We start from the raw sequence: 14085 nt of genomic DNA on the forward strand, positions 1-14085 counted from the left end.
TGACATAAGAAATCGAAAATGCTGAATGTCTTTCTAAGATATCAATAAGCAAGTCTTCAGTAAGATATAACAATTTAATCAACCATCATTGCACATAAGATAGCCTGTGAGGGCAAGCTGCTTGCTTAATTTGGTTTCTTATTTCCTTAAGATTGAGATCTATGCACACTTCATTGATAATGCATCATCATCAGATTTTTTATTTCTGATAACAATTTGTGAAGTGACTGTGAAATTTGAATACTACTTGTTGAAATATAACATTAAAAATCTAAAATTAGGGTTACACATGCTGTAAAAAGCACTACACATTTTTATATTAGTATTAGGTGCACACACTAAAAAGCTATATAGCATTAACTATGTCTTTGGACTGCCAAGGGCGACTCTTTTTAAACTTTATTTGATGTCTTTTTTCATGTTGAAGTCATTTTCTATTATGTGTTCTAAAAAGAGAAACAGAAAGAATGAATATGCTAATATACATTGTGATTGTATTATATCTTCAATCAATTTTGCATGTTCCCCTTGTTGTGTTTGGAATGTTTATTTTATCTTCTTTTATTTTAGGTCAAGGACTAAATGCAGACCTTTTGATTATCTTTTTTACCAAAGCCACCTTGGGACAAATGACTCAATTATTTATTTGTTTGTTTATTCATTCATTTATTTATTTGTCAGCCATCTCAGTTTTCAGGATTAATACATTTACTACATTTTAATTGGATTATAAGATTTTTGTAAGTTTGTATCACTAACTCACCTCTGGCAGTTTGAGAAAACAATGTAATTAATAAAATAAAAATGAAGAAAATCATGCCTCTGTTAACTTTCAGTCATCATCAGGTTTATCTGTTCTATCAATCCAATCACATATTAGAATTAGTGAGAGACATTAAAACAAAACTGAAGATGGACATGATGTGTTTTATTCTGTGAATTATTCAGAGTAAGGACAGGGTTTATTCCAAAAATATACCCACAACAACCTTGACATGGTCTTTTTTGACAATAATAGGGTATATAATGGCATATGTGCATGTAACGGATATATCAGTAAAGACTTTCTGCACACTCTCATAATTTAAACTCTAACTTTTTTCGCCAGTCAAGTTCTCAAGAGTCTGTTTGGAGATTAAATCTATAAAATACAAACTTTCCTCAAAGAAAGTCTTTCCCCTAAAGTATCATACATGTGAAACTACAATGAGAAAAAAAAGTTTCAAGGAAACACTTACCAGTTGTGAAGCAGAGGAAAGCTTCCTTCACAGTCCTGCAAAACATAAGAGAAGTGCATCATTGTCCTCAGTCTTCAATCGTACTTTATATCCTTCAAACAACTGTCTCAAAACAAAGGTGAATCACAGGTCTCACTGTTCATGTTGGTTTATTACAATTACAATTCATAACCTTTTGCCAACATCCATCTTACTGACCAATAATATCTTCCCCAAGGCTGTACTAAGCTCGCAAGATCTTATGTATGAATGGATAAAACCTGAATAATCTGGCAAATCACAGACAGCCATTATCATCATATTGTTATTTTGCACTCATTTTTGTCTGCAGGCTCAGTGCTGTTTGTTAGGAAGTTATATTACAACCTGAGGATAAGAAAAGGACACTGCACAGACATATTATGCATAAAATACATAAAAGCCACCAAAAAGACTTCTCTTTCAAAAATGTATATATGTAAATCAAAACTCACTTCTCTTTTATTCATCCATTGCATTCTCATATCAATCAAAACACTTTTGTGCAGCAGCTCAGATAAAAAAAACTCCTTCTCCAATCATTAGAGTAGATAGTGTATAGGGCCTACTGTTGGATGCTACAAAACACTGCCCACTCAAAGACAAATGGTTTCAAAAACAGCTTTTTCCCCACTGCTACTATGGACATTGTATTTGTAATATGCACTGATATGCTTTTCTTATTCTGTTAATCTTATAGTGTGTTTAAGCGTGAGAATGATATATGTCCCATTGTCATAAACATACAACACATACAATACCAAGCTAATCACCATGCTGTACCAAAAGCAAACCCCACTAGTCGTGGCCATCAAATTCTAACTTAAAGTCAAAACGACCGTTTTTGGGAGGGAAAATCTCAACCTTGAAACCACAACCTTGAAAATAATTTACTTTCTCCTTTCATTTCTAATGAAATTTTTTTTCTGATAGCACTGCTGATTTCTCAGTGAACAACATACTTTAAATTTTGGTGAATAAGCCACAGCTTAGAGAGCATAATTGCTAGCTTCACACTGGCAGAAGAAAAGTTGTGCCTCAAGATACTATGAATAAAAGACAAACAGACAAATTAATTCATTAATAAATAGAATATGAAAACCTACACACAACATACTGTGTTTACTATAACAGAAACAGAAATTAATCTACAGTATTCCCTGCAGTGCTGACATTCAAACTTCATTTTAGATTATATTAGTATTATTAATGCTCAGCTAAAACCAACACTTCCCTGTTTCTCTGTGCAGTATGGTGTGATGACGCTATAGCCTCAATCAGCCTTTAACCCCTGCCCTTAGACAAGGTAAAGGCATCCATTCCCCTGACTCCAGGTCAGTAAGTAAGCTTGTATTTTTGGATGGCTGCTGCCGATTGTGCATGCACTTTAATAAGCGGGCTGCAGGTCAGGCAGATTTATAGGCCCATGGTGGGGTGGAGGGACCGGACTCCCTTGGCCTCCAGCTTCCCTCTGCGCCATTACGCCAGAGTGAGATATAGTGGGATATTGATCCCAATGCCACTTCGTTTCGCAATAACTATTACACGATATTCTCCAGGGCTGCGCGTGGCTCCTGATTTATGCTGCCTTGCTATTTACATTAACAGTAAGTGTTTTTCTATACCAACTGAGGTGGGTCTTACAGCCACACAAATGGACATTTGAACATTCACATTCCATACCATACCTATCTTTTTGCTGCCTTTGATGCCTTTTCACAGTAGCAGTAGAGATGCTTAACACACCGCTGCCTGCTAGGTGAATAATGGAAGATACAGACATAAGCATTTTGAAGAATACATCCCATTACATTTGTGTGTGATTGACCTTGAGGCAATGTTATTCTCCTTTATTATATTTTATTTAAAATACCTGCTTGATCACATCCACTAATACTATTATATTCAGGGAGATATTTTGAATATTTTATATTATTTCATTTCTACCAATTGGTCAAAGTAGTGTACAGTCAGCATATAGAAAGCAATCAAAATAGAGATGACTGATGCATCTGTGTAGAGAAACAAAACCATAATTTGTGTTAAATAGTACAGTGTATTTGCATTTAGATTTTATATTTATTTAACACATCAAATGGATTTACAGTACATCCACCATCATACTGTACGTAGCTAGTAAAACTAAAATAAGAGCTAAAATTCAGATGCGGCATTACCATTTACATTGCGTTACTGTGTGAAAATATGTCTTTGCCAGAAACAAATTTAATTGAATGCTGCCAATTTGCAAATTATATCATATGAAAAAAATTGTTGTCATGATCAGGATAATTAGGACAAGCAGCCTGTGCCTCCTGAGCCTGCCCCGTCACCAGCTGCATACTCCAGAGCTGGGTGTTTGCCAAGTGGCTTCCCTTGCAGTGCCAGGCTGGTGCTGAGTGTTTGTTTACACACAGAGAAAAGCTGTGTCAATGGCAGCATAGGAGACATGAATGGGGAGGAAGGGTAGGAGACAGACCCTGTTAATGCTGACATTCCCACAGGCAGCCCCCACAGGGGGCACTGCGCCTCAGATGCCATCACTGCTACATTGTGCCACAATAGAAAACAAAAGGACTAATGACCCTTAATTGCTTTGGAGCCGTTTAAAATCAGATGAGTGTCGCCTAAACTGCAGTATGTAAATCAAATCCCCCTCCTCGTCCCTCTTCCCGCTCTACCCCCTAAGCTCTCTCCCCTGGCACAATCAAGTCTTTTTCTCATAAAGGGGGCGGGCAGCTTTGCAGGCTCACTGCCAAGTTAGGGGAGCTGGCAAGCGTGGTAATGTGCAGACACTTGTTGCTACAATGCCTGCCTGTTACGCCAGCACATGGTAGAAATGGGGCGGCTGAGGGGCGTGTGTGAGGAGCAGATGGGCATACTATAGCCTCCACGTGCTTCCATATTAAACATGGTAATAGAAAAGAAGCGTGCTCTGCTCTCGGCTTTCAAATCTGGAAGACACTGCGTGCATACCCCATTCGTTAATAGATCCATTCATATGCAACACTAAGTTTGATTGTACACAAATGCCCCATTAGGAAGGAAGGGGTTGGTTAGTGAATGGAAGTCAGCGTGTGTGTGTGTTTGTTTGCATGCGTGTTTGCATATCTTTGAAAGTGACAGAGTTTGCTTTGTTGTATGCTTAAAGGGATTGTATAAGGTTGACTCGAGTTTGGTTTGGAGGTTGCATACTTTAAAGGGAAACGGTGGAGGACATTTTAATAATATAATTGTATATAATTTTAAAGAGATCACTTCACTGTTGGTTAGAACTTAAAAAATATAAGATACTCTTTTAAGGTTATATGGGATATTTAATCATAATATATTATATACAGTAACAATAAAACATGATACTATATTTAAAAGAAGAAAGAAAAAACTAAAGCCTATGAAAAATGTGTTATATTATATTTCTAAATTTTGAGATGAAAACACATTTGAGCTGGAAGTCTTTATCAAAACAGATTGCAAATAATAGACCTTCTCATTAATATCAACTATTGAGTTTAACCATAGTAGATGTTGTCTCCGGGACTGAGCCTCAGACCAGGCAGGTGTCTCAAACCCGTGACCCAGTGAGAGGTGAGCAATGTCCTCATCTGCCCCTGGGTGTCCCACTGCTCCCACCACACACATTAACAACAAGCCTTAATGCATTTCCTGTATCTGCATGCTTTTCTGCTATATGGAGTCTCTGGTGATTTAAAGACAGCAACAAACCTGTCCCATTTTCGGAGTGACATTATTGATAGACTGTCACTTCAGATTGTAGGTAACTGCTAATGGTTTTTTTATGGTGCATATGTCAAATGTGATGTGCATTTTTTTTTTCGTTTTGTCTCTTACCCTGTCAATTTCTGTTTTATTTGAGTGAAATGACTGCCTCAAGATCATTGGCACACTTTTATGAGAACAAACAGGACTCCCTTACTATGTAATAACATTAACAAAATTGACCTTTCTGGAAAATTACCTGCCAAATACCACTGCAAAAATTATCTTTATTTATCTTTGAATGATGTTATTGATTGTAAAACTTTATCATATTATGACGTATTTGTTTGTATTGTTCAAGTTAATAGTAGCATAATATTCACTGAACTCTGCAGTAAAGAACAGAAAAGGCTGATTCCTCTTGTCTTATGTGTACAAAGGTGAATGAAAAAATGCAAAAATGAAAATGTATCGCAGCTACATGAGAGCAATCAAACATTGATAAAGCATCTATTTATGTCCATCATGCTGTTTTGAAAAGCCAGCTCCCCAAACAGACCACCACCTCCTCTTCACCCCTCCACTCTTTATCCACTCCAGTGTTTTCTCCCTGTGAACCTGTATCCCCTCTTGTCATGGATTAGCCTCCATACTTGCGTGAACAAAGACTCAGTCAGCATGTGTTCATGTGTTGGTCCATATGTTGTGTGAAGAGGGGACATGTCTTCCTCTTATGTCCGGATCTTAGAGGACCCCAATTTGTTAGGCATTAATCAGAACACCTGCTCAGAGAGCACCCTGTGTCAGTGGCGCACTTTATGTCGCAATGGTTTCCTGGCTGCCAGGCTTTTCGGTTTTACCACTTGAGTCATCAGTGTTGTTTGAAATCAATTTAACGATTGTGCCTGAGACTGATTTGAGTATGCAAATGCTGCATGGGGAGAAAAGTAGAAAGCAACATACAGAGAAAGAAGACAGAGGGGCAAAAAACTGGGTACTAGTGCATTAAAGAGCAATATGTCATCAAGAGGTGTTCCAGCAGGTGCGTGTAAACAAAAGACAACACAAAACAAAAAAAGCTGAACTGGGCTCTACACTATAACAATGACACTATCCTGCTCCTTGCTGAAGGACAAAGCATGCAAGAGAACAATGTTTGAGAAAAAAAGAGCAAAACGCTATGACAGGACATGGAAGACTAGGTCAGAGAGAGGGCAGGAAATAAAGGGAGTACAAGAAAGAGGTAGCAGAGGAAACAAATTAATAAATTCATGGGGCACAAAATGAAAAGAAAGATGGAGGGGAGTGAAGAGTAAAGGAAGGGGGTTGGAGTCATCAGTGGAAGATTTTTGTTGTCCGGACACAGGAGATGCACACAAAAGCACAGGGAAGATTCAATTTAAGAATCATATGCAGTGACCTTATTGCCATGGTTACGGAACAGTGGAAAATATTAATCAAGCCTGTACTTGCAACAGGGAGAAAGATGGTGGTAGGAGAGATAGAAGGAAGACAGTACTGAGAAAGAAAGAGGGTGGTAAGAGAGGGAGAATGGATATTGGCACAGTCTCTATATGTGTGTGCAGGTTTCATTTTATGTGTGTTTTAATGAGTACAAACGTCCATGACTCACTGTCCCCAACAATCTTTGGACATTTGTATGCTGACATTGAACATGTCATTTTTGACAATGGATTTTTGACTAATTTATCAAAAAAAAGTTTTATGAAAAAAAAGTGCTACCATCAAAACTCGTCTAGCTCACATTTGCACAGAGAGGAGTCACAAATGTGGAATGAACTCAATTCAGAACTCATTTCATACAGGGGTGAACTCACTTTTCAGCTCACAGAGATTTGTTTTAGCTCCCTCTCTGTATTTCAGGTTGAATTTCATGTGCCCAAATGTCTGTTGGTACTTTCTTAGTGAGGGAGAAGAAAATCTAGAATCCATCACACATGAGTGAATTCATTAATAACAAAACTCGCAAATGTTTGCCACATGAAAATGAAATGTTTTCATCCATCAGTGTGTTTTTTTCCTGTGTAATGGTAAACCTGCACATGGTTCTAAATAAATCCTCTAAAACAGTGCTTGCATATTGTTACAGACTCAGACAGAAAAATTATGACGATCGTTTCAGTCATATTCCATTATGATGTTCCTCTCAGTCACATTTCCCTGCACACTGCAGATGGGGAAAGTTGAAGATTGTTCTGTTTGATGAAGCTGTAGAGTGTTTGCTCGCTGTCTGCAGGGACTGTCTTGAAAACAATCTATCTGAAACTCCCCCGCTGAGCAAAATGTTAAATAAACAAAGGCGGGGATAAACAAAATCCCTCCATTTCAATGTCACTGAGAAGAAAGCTAACATTTTAATGCTGAGATTGTGAAAAGGAGGTGGCAGCCATAACACGATCATCGTTTAAACTTTGGACACATGGTGAAATTATTATGTTTCTTTCAAAATAGTTAATTATAAATATGGTGGCTATAGAAATATAATTGTTGTACTTGCTTAAGCCATGAGGCAGGAAAATAATCTCTCTTACTCACTGGTTTCCTAATTTGCCTTTACTCCAGGAAGAACAATTTTAGACTTCTCCTGATATTGATAACATATTTTTTTATATTGCCATATTTTATACTAGTTCACTTTTTGGATAAATGGAAGAATGCTAAAAGGTAAAATAAAAGGGTACCTCAGGGTACTGTCTTTAGCCCTTTTATAGATTTTTTTCTATTTATTGTTTTCTACTGGGGTATATCATTCCCTGAGACAACACCAGTATTCACTGTTATGTTGACAACACTCAGCTTTATCTCTCCATTAACCCTAACAACATTATGCAAATAGACAGTCATTATAAGTGCTTTATCCAAAATGTCTAATGATTGAGACACACAGTTAGGATAGAAAACTGCAGCCAGAATCACAAAGCAAAGATAATATAACTCCTGTCTTGGTGGCTCCACTAAGGATGAGTGCACTTTCTTCACAATGGCTCCTTTCCTGTCCGAGGAAATTAAGCAAGCCAGACTTTTCAAAGTCTCAATTGAAACCTTGTGTCAGACTTGCTTCTACTTGAACTGTGTCAATTTACACTGTCTGTTTTAGAATAGTTTGAAACACTTCACCGACCCGTACATCTTGATCACACTATTTTATTTTTCATCTAGCATGAAACGTATGCTTAATCATTGACTTAAATGATTAATCGATTATCACAATGGCTGTTGATTTTGTGTCAGTCTACATATCAATTAATCAAATAATAATTCCAGCTCTAAATTCCAGTTATGTGTGATACTGTGATATTTAACATAGTACATAAACACAACTCAGCGGTTCTATATCCATATCGCAACTTTATCTTGAATTCATGAAGCAAAAGTCTGGCTGCTGGTAGACACGAGGTTTATACTCTCCTAGCTGCTGTATGAAGCTATATTGTACAGAAACTAGACAATTGCATCACAAGGTTGCAACCTCCAGAGGTAGCAACAACCTGTTATTTTGAAGATAAAAATATTAAAATTATTGTGAAAAATAATTTGATGAAATTAAGGGGTTTCATTCAAGCATGAAAAAAGAGATTTAAGTTTTGCCATGCAGTTACTAAACTCCAATGAACAACTTCACTGAATATTGAGCTGCAACTCAGAATGAGAGAAGTTTTTTAAGAAGTTAGCGCAAGTTGGTTCTTTTATGAGTGATTTGAAGAGTGACAGGCAGTGGTCATGCAGGAAATCAGCCAATAAAGTCATAACTGAGTGATTTGAGTTCAACATTGGTTCTATCCCTTGCCTACTCTAATCCTGAGTGTCCGAAATTCCCCTGCCCATCCCTGTGGCAGAGCCTGCAAGGACCTATGGGTGAGACAGACTGAGGTGTATCAGGAGAGAACCTGAGCAGAATGGCTGTTAAAGTGCCTGATGTGACCATGACCACTTCAGAAACAATTTAATTCCACAGCTTCAGCCATCTCCAGCTGATCTACTCCTCCAAGGTCATTACTATGCCACAGAAGGTCACATGATTAATGAGTGACAGACCCTCTGGTGCAATAACGTGGATGAACGTGGCTCATTAATTAGACAGGGGGGGCAGAGAGAATGAATGGCCAGGGACAGCTTGGCCCCCTCACAACCCCGTCCTTCCCAGACCCCATTTTTCATCTTCATCTGCACAAACAGACATATATATCCACGCATAATATTCCCAAAATAACATGTATTATCTTCCAAAAAAAACTTTACCAATATTTTTAACATGTCTAATATCTCAAGAATGTACAGTACATTATAACATTTAACCCAAACACATAATTGCCCTGATTTAAAAAGCAAGAGGTTTTCTGAGTCTAAATGGTCATGGTTCAGTGCAACTAAATAGGTCCACCTGCTGCTTAAAAGTGCTGTGAGCACTGAGGTTCAGCCTCGGGTTGATCTGGGTATCAAGCATCAGAACGTTGTGTTGTTTCAGTCCTTTTCCAAGACTATGATAAGCACCCTGCGTTACTAAGGGCAATCTCCAAGAGGAAATGAAACATTCTGCTGCCACAGACTGGCTTTATTAGAAGACAACAAGTCCGGCCTCTCAGGATATACAGATCAGGAGATTTAATTGATGCTGACTGACTGTCAATGCACTCCTATAGCTGGGAGAAACAAGAGTGTTTAACACTGCTCCATTGTAAATAGTATTCATTTCTCAGTCTAATCAACTTAATGCAATTCCAATAAGTCCATTTCTTAGAGTGGGCTTGTTGATTTGAAACCTCATAGCCCTCCGTTTTATTTTCACCAGTGCCAACAAATGTAATGGCTGCTAAGTATATTGGGCAATAATATATAATGCTCTACATGCATGCATTTCAATTTTACCTTGAGGTCATAGCATTATGGATATACCCCAGTGGGGTCATTAATCATAAATACATACACTGTATGTAATAACGACCAGTATGGAGAAATAGACGTCAGGAGAGGTTTCAGATGAGGACTTGTGTAAGACCAGGGAACACAATGGCTATCTAGGTAAACAAATCTCATCAGTTCACCCACTGCACCTGGGTCAGTGTTTTCCCAAAGCTGGCACACAGTCAGGCAATTAGTATATGTATAAAAAAGTACCCATTTCCAATTGTCATTGTCATTGTCCCAGAAACATAATAAGTAGTGACAGGGTGAGCCAAATTCACTCAGTGCACAACCAGGAAAACAACATCTTTTGGAAACAGGAAAAATACGAAGATGTTGAGATATGTGTGTTTGTGTAATGATGTTTCATCGTGAGATGAATTCTAGGTCATAGGATATTTATCTGTAGTTATGAATATGGAGGAATAATAATTTATGAGGCATGCTGATAATAAACATAATTTTGAAAGGTACTGCTGACATTTCTACACTACTTTTTATAAATGAACAACAAAAATAAAATAAAAAATATTCTTGCATCTTATCAAACATTCAGAGAACCCCTTGACCCTTCTGAATAAAGCATCTCTCTGGAGATTTGACACACATCTCTCAGCACAGATCTGAAGACAGCCATGAATGTTGTTTGCCCTCTGATATATTTTTAATATTCAGATCATATCAAATATGTCCTCTTTCAATAATTGATCTATCTATCTACTAGCAACATAACACATGCTGAGCTTTGGCATGTGATTTCTATGCCCCAGTCAGTATATCTTCTTCTCTCTATGATAAGGAGAGCTCCGGCTGCTCCCTAGATGTGATGTGCTTGGCCAAGGGAACTACCCCAGGCATGCTCCAACGAACCCTGTGACCACAAACTAGCTGTCGGTCCATAACACTGTGTCCAGGCTCAGAATCAGAGCTAAAGATGCACCAATGGCACAGCTTGCAAGAGAATGATTATGAGTATGATTAATTTTTTTCCCCTTGTAACTATTATTAAAAAGTATCTGTGTAACAGAATCCCACAAACAATTTAGCAGTTGTAGCAAAAAATGTGAGAAAAATATCTTACATTTAAAGTACATTGTACTGCATTTCGCATCCTATGGTGCATATCTATGGTGTAAGATATGTGCTAAAACATTTTTTTCTAAAAGAACACAGTGCAACACAACTATATCAGAGTCTAATGGAGTGAGTGTTTTTCATCCTGTCTTTTGACCAACAGCATCTCCTGTGGTGGCTCATTTCCTTAGTGCAAGAGGTTCCCACCCTCCATCGCAGCCAGGCTTCAGGGGGCATGGTGGAGAGAATGCAAGACGGAGGGAAGGAGCAAAGTAGAAGAGGGAAACCATGCTGGGAGAAAGGAAATCTTCCATGTGCAGAAGCAGAGTGGCTAGAGGACATTTCACGCTAATGGCGGCCGGGCCAATTGAAATGACTGCAGCGCTACATGATTTGAAGGTCAGAAGACAGCGGATTATATTCCAGTGGTGGCGAAGGGGGATTGGAGGAGTAAAATGGTGTCTCCCCACCACCCTGCCCCTCCTCCTCTCCTGAATTATTGCAGAACAGCCAAGATGGAATCAACGTAGCACCAAACCCCACCATCATTACTTTTACACAAAGCACACCATGAAACATGTAGCATTGCTCCAGTCTTTTCTGCACCCGTACATCATAATGAGAAATTCTGCTCTGGAAAATTCAGAAGCTCAGTTTGTGAAACTAAACAACACAACAAACCACCCTGCTCTCTCTACAGCATACTATGTTTTAACTGTAACCAAGTTAGATGTAAGCTCTTCAGTAGTATCATTAAAAATTACATAACGTGCAACAGATGAGGTCAAGAGCAAATTGTGATAAATTACTGTACAAAAGATAACTATTTTGCTTGTGAAGGACAAAGCATGATTAGGCTTTTTCAGTAAACTGTCAATGCTTATATTTCTATACTAGAGAAGGCATCATAATAAAACAAACAATCAGATTTCCTCCACATGGGTGATACTCTGGATAACACAAGCTATGGTCGGCTTACAGAGGGTGCAAAAAGTTACTTACACATGAGAAAAGCATACAGTGATTATGCACATGACTGCAGTAATAAGCTGTAATAAGATGTGGAATGACCAGACATATTTACTCCAGACACTGTGCAAGGCAGGCAGACATGATTACATTGTATTGTCATCCAATGGATATTAGAGATTTAAGGCAAAAGAACCTCAAGTCTAACATGCAAACAAAAATGGAAACAACTACAAATGAGGCAACAAAGATGTCAAGTGGAATTTCAGAAATCAGGGACATTAATGTAATTAAACTAATCCCTTGAAGGCATCAGCTTCTTTATCTGCTTGATGTGATTTCATAACTTCTGGAGGCTGTGCAATTTTTCACAATCCCCATCAGACATTGCGCATGTCTCAGGAATTCTGACAATTGAAGTCTCAACATTTTTAATGTTAATCAGACTTACAGATGCACCTGTTTTAGTCATAGACATAAAAATTGTGACAAAAGCAACAGTGACAGGTATTTAAATGTATCTCTTCCCAGTGTCAGTAAACACTGTCAACACTGCAACACTGTCACTGTTGCAGGCAGCATCCAATCTGAGCTGCTCTAACATCACTGACAGCATTGAGGTGGACATCTTACAGGAGGAGAGCGGATGCCACTCTTTGTGAACAGCCAATAGAGGTGTTTGCATCATTGAAGGAGTAAAGCACATACACTTACTACCATGCCGGCATTCACATGCTAACAGAAGCCTCACAACCAAATCAGTGAATTTAAATAACTCATCTCAAATATCTTGCATTACTCTATTGCATAGCACTATACACACTGCTTTACAGAGAAGAAAGGGAAAAAGGATGGATACTTTCAGTAAATATTGTTTGGAAACACACAGAAACTATGTGGAGCCAGAGTATGAAAAAACAAATGCACTATGTGTCTGTCTGTGTTTATATACTATGCATGTATAAATGAGAAAAAAGCAAGAAAGGATTGAGTGATTGCATGTGTTGCATGCTTCTGCAAAACTTCTGTAAATATATATATATATATCTAAGAACATTTAGTTCATACCATACTGTATCAACTATAGTAGTGTTTTTGTTGGCTTGAGGTTTTTTTATTCATCATATTTATAGACAGGACATTTACTTATTTCTGGTAAGCAAACATTATATTACAAACATGACAAATCATTTCAACTGTAAAAAATAACTGTAGTTTTTGCTCCCACTTTGCAATTGACTCTATTAACTTTAAATATTCATGCATTTAAATGAAAATGAGATTAAATGGAAATGGAATATATATATATATATATATATATATATATATATATATATATATATATATATATATATATATATATATATATATTGTATTACATAAAATTACAGTGTACATTATGTTTGATCAAAGTTTTAAGAAGACAAAAAGGATTTTCAAAAGGATACCATGCCAGTACTGATAGACAATAAGCAGGTTTTGCCCTGGTCAGTAGTGTTACATGACTTGTTCACTAGTGTACAGGATGGAGAAACACAATGCACACAACACAGACAGTGATGGTGCAAAAATTCTCCCCCACTGGCTAGCGTCCTTGTAAAACTCTACAGGAGATAACAGGCAACCAAGGTAGCCCAGTCAATCTAGTGCATGTTTGAATGGCTGACCATGTTAAGCTCTTAAAGCAGGCATTAATCCAGGATTTTAGGAGCAGAGCTAAGTTTGGCACATTATCATGGCAAGGCCCAGACCTTAGCTCAATCACTAGAGTTCAATCACTATGCAGAAGCACTGACAGCCTCAGTCACACAGGGCTCAGATATGACTAGCATTACAATTGGACTGAAATAATAGGCGTGGTCATAAAAAAATAACATAAAATCCTTAAATGATCAGTGATTCAAAGTGATGTATTTGACTTTACACTTGACTTATTAGCATCTTAACTTCATTTCAGTTTATCTTGATTTACTAAAAATAGATTTCTACTGGTTATGTATAATAATCAGGATACATTTTACTCAACCAGATAACTGAACCAGATAACCCCATCTGTAGTGTTATGTGAAGCCTTCTAGCAAGGCTTGCTCAGAGTATTGGCTCTCACAGAGCCTGAGTGACCTCTCTGGCCAGCCTTAGCCTC

The 14085-nt window shown here is 37.7% G+C and overlaps 1 protein-coding gene across 2 annotated transcripts in view; it reads right to left on the minus strand.

Moving 5' to 3' along the window:
• The window catches only part of zfhx3b (zinc finger homeobox 3b), a 296238-nt gene that overhangs the window by 197626 nt on the left and 84527 nt on the right, over positions 1-14085 (minus strand). For both annotated transcript variants that reach the window (XM_044200100.1, XM_044200181.1), the window contains one exon: positions 1239-1273. The gene's annotated coding sequence lies outside the window, so the exon portion shown is untranslated. The remainder of the gene's footprint in view (positions 1-1238; positions 1274-14085) is intronic.

This window comes from Siniperca chuatsi, linkage group LG1, assembly GCF_020085105.1.
Source record: "Siniperca chuatsi isolate FFG_IHB_CAS linkage group LG1, ASM2008510v1, whole genome shotgun sequence".
In the NCBI taxonomy this organism is placed as follows: domain Eukaryota; kingdom Metazoa; phylum Chordata; class Actinopteri; order Centrarchiformes; family Sinipercidae; genus Siniperca; species Siniperca chuatsi.